Raw genomic sequence first — 3,555 nt, forward strand, 5'->3', positions numbered from 1 at the left:
GATAAAAATTCTCCAGAAATTATTTAATGACTAAGTGGGTAAAGGTGAAGAATAGAACAGCTAGAACAGACTGGTAAGTTCAGAAAATGACTTCAAACTCCACATACAGCTCTGCATTGTAGCTTTTTTTAATGAGACAATAAGTCCGTAATTTTGATTAACACCATATATATAATGGGATATGTTATCTATATTGAGAAATGTTCTGGAAAATGAATGACACATTGTTTGAATAGAGTTACCTCCTTTGATGAACTGAACCGCTCACAAAATCAACCTCAAAGATCAAGAGAATTCTTTCAATTTTTCAATTTTGGCTTCTGGAGTGAAACCTCTCAGGGACTCCAGCACGGCTTCTTACAGGAACATACTGTGAGCTCTCTGTGAATCTTTTGGGATAAGACTCTTAGGAAAATGGCTGTAATGAAAATCTAAAATGAAAATGTGTGCTTCGGATTACAAGATGATGTTTTCGATGAAGGAATACAGTCTACGTAGTTGCAAAAACAAGATGAACAGATGTGTTCAGAGTTTAATGAAATACAACCAAAGTTAAGCCATAACGTAAAATAAATGTGGTCCATGGATAAACCCGTTCCAGGATGGGTTTTGGCACTCTTTCCATTTAAAGGTCATTCTACTACAAAGACTTACACTGTGATGGTCAGGAAGAAAAACACACTCACGTCGCAGTGTCCAGATGAAAACACTAATCTAGCAGCTGGACCCTCGCGGACCAGGTCCCGGATGGTGAGGTCACGGCCCGCCTGGGTTCCTGGGTCCTGGCTTAAGTCTCAGATTTGGGTGAATAAATGGACTTAAAGTTCCGCGTGATTGGGTTAGGATTTTGGACCCCTGGGATCTAATGTCGCATTATATTTAAAGTGCTCTGAGGATCTCCATGAAGCTGTTTCATGCTCACACATCAGTTCAAACAGATGGATCAGTGTGCAAACTATTTCTTCAATTTACACAAGCTCAAACAAACAATTTCAATTTCACTCTGTAAAAAACGACAGGATAAATCAGGTGATTTGCTACAATTTTCTTCTTGTCAACAAATCTTATGAAAAGATCAAAACTGGCAGTGAACGTATATTTAGTAACAATTATTGTTTGTGCATCATCTTCCTCTGTGCCATGGAGCTCCATTGTTGTTGAAAACACATCACTGAGTACTGTACATTTACATGCACACTAAGGCGACATTTACACCGATACGTTTTGGTTTTTAAGCGGAATTTTAAGGAAAAAGTGATCTCCTTGCACACAGGTGTTTTAGCTCCAGCAGAAGAAGAAATCTCTATTTGAACTAATCGTATTTGTCATCAATATTCCAGTATGTCCATGCGCGTGCCTGGTTAAAGATGAGGCAGCATCTTTATTTGTGTCCCTAAAGGGTGATTAGATGTGCAGCAAGTATAAATACAGTACTTACAAGACACATAATTACATTTGAGTTCTACACACAGTCCAACTGGAAGCCATCCCTAACTGTACGAGGACAAATAAATACCAGACTTCTCTTTATTGATCCTTTTGGGATGACTCCCGCAAGGAAATAGAAATTTCCAGCAGGCTAAAGTTGATTAAAGAAGAATAAAAAAACATCTTTTGGGAATTGATCTTAATGTCTTAATTAAAATATTTTAGGAAAATCCAACCTTTTAAGGACACCAGTTTTCTTTGTGTAAATAAAAGTGAAAATCTCTTGGTATGGTGACGGGTATCTGATGATGGGGGGGGTATTTTAATTCCAAAGGCCAAGAGAATGCATAGTATCCTGAACAATGTAATAACGCCTTTAATAATAAAACTCTGCCTCTATGGGAATTTAACATAGGGGGGTGTATACTAATGCCCCTGTATTTTAACATAGGGGGGTGTATACTTATGCCCCTGTATTTTAACATAGGGGTGTATACTTATCCCCCTGTATTTTAACATAGGGGGGTGTACTACTTATCCCCTGATTTTACCATAGGGGGTGTATACTTATACCCCTTATTTTAACATGGGTGGTGTATACTTATGCCCCCTGTATTTTACATAGGGGTGTATCCTTATGCCCCCTTATTTTAACAAGGGGGTGTATACTTTATACCCCGGTATTTTAACATAGGGGGTGTATACTTATGCCCCCTGTATTTTAACATAGGGGGGTGTTACTTATGCCCCCTGTATTTTAACATAGGGGGGTGTATACTTATGCCCCTGTATTTTAACATAGGGGGGTGTATACTTATGCCCCCTGTGTTTAAGGAAGAACATTTATTTATTTACGATACATTATTCATTCCTACATTTTTTAAGTTAAGGCATTAATATTACTTTCCAAAAGATGTTTTTTTTATTCCTCTTTTTAATCAAGTTTAGCTTGGGTGTGGAAACTTTCTCAAGCCACTGTATACTCTGCCTGTTGCAGGTAGTTGCCATGGCAACGCCAATAGCTTTCGTCTCGGAGAACGAGACTTCATGATCGTTAAGACCCAATCAGGCGGCGAAACACTGGCGCCAGTGTCGTCATTGGCAACACAACCCGGCAGATCCCAAACCAGAACGGGTCGGAGCAGCGTGAAGGAGAGACTGTAGCAAAAGATGCACGCAACACACATGTAGTTTATAAAATACAATGTTTTATTTCAAATTAAACTACTGTATAAGTATACAAGACCACCTAAAAGGATTAGCAGATTGACCTTCGTGTTCCAATTCCCCCCCAACCATGATGGTTTCCTTCCAGCGACAACATTAAAAATGAACTGTTTTTGGCTCTTTTTGCAACATTTTGGGATTTTCTTTTGATGTTTTTGGTGCTTTTTGAAAAATTCCCGTCAATCATCATGGTTTCCTTCCGGCGACAACATTAAAAACGGACTGTTTTTGGCGCTTTTTGCAACATTTTTGGACATTTTTTTATGCTTTTGGTGCTTTTTGAAAACGTTTTTGTCGCTTTTTTCAATGATTGTTTTTATTCGTGGTCAATCCACCTGATTTAGATGCCATTCTACCTGACAGAAGCTGGAGCTGGAGCTGGAGCCGGAGCCGGAGCCGGAGCCGGAGCCGGAGCCGGAGCCGGAGCCGGAGCCGGAGCCGGAGCCGGAGCCGGAGCCGGAGCTGGAGCTGCAGCCGCTGACAGGCTCCCGGTCTGTGCAGCGATGTTTCACAGCACGACGAGACGACTGAGACAGGAAATGTGAGATCCTCCGTGGCAAAAGTGTGAAGATCCATATATTAAGATCAAGAAACACCAAGCTGTTTTGCAATTCTATGTCTTGGCTCCCTGGTTTCTGGTTTTGGCACATGTTTAATTTTTTCCATTTATGATACCTTTTGCACAAGTACATGTACATTTGCACATGTTTATAATATAATGTCATTTGCAATAATTCAAAGTCTGTAAGTAATGTTAATAATGTTTTTTTTAAATCTACTGTGTATACAGTATGCACTGTTTATTGGAAAGCAATGTCCTACATTCTGCTGCATATGTGCCTGCACGTTGTGTCAATGACACTGAAATGGAAGTGAATTATCTCTCTCTCTCTCTCTCTC

At 39.7% G+C, this 3,555-nt stretch overlaps 1 long non-coding RNA gene across 1 annotated transcript in view; it reads right to left on the reverse strand.

Moving 5' to 3' along the window:
• Window positions 1–2,750: 2,750 nt before the first annotated feature.
• Window positions 2,751–3,555, reverse strand: part of LOC116686415 (uncharacterized) — a 22,137-nt gene continuing 21,332 nt past the window's right edge. Inside the window, exon 3 of the long non-coding RNA XR_004331246.1 lies at window positions 2,751–2,762. This is a non-coding gene — a long non-coding RNA (uncharacterized LOC116686415). The remainder of the gene's footprint in view (window positions 2,763–3,555) is intronic.

Source organism: Etheostoma spectabile, unplaced genomic scaffold, assembly GCF_008692095.1.
Source record: "Etheostoma spectabile isolate EspeVRDwgs_2016 unplaced genomic scaffold, UIUC_Espe_1.0 scaffold363, whole genome shotgun sequence".
Classification (NCBI taxonomy): Eukaryota; Metazoa; Chordata; class Actinopteri; order Perciformes; family Percidae; genus Etheostoma; species Etheostoma spectabile.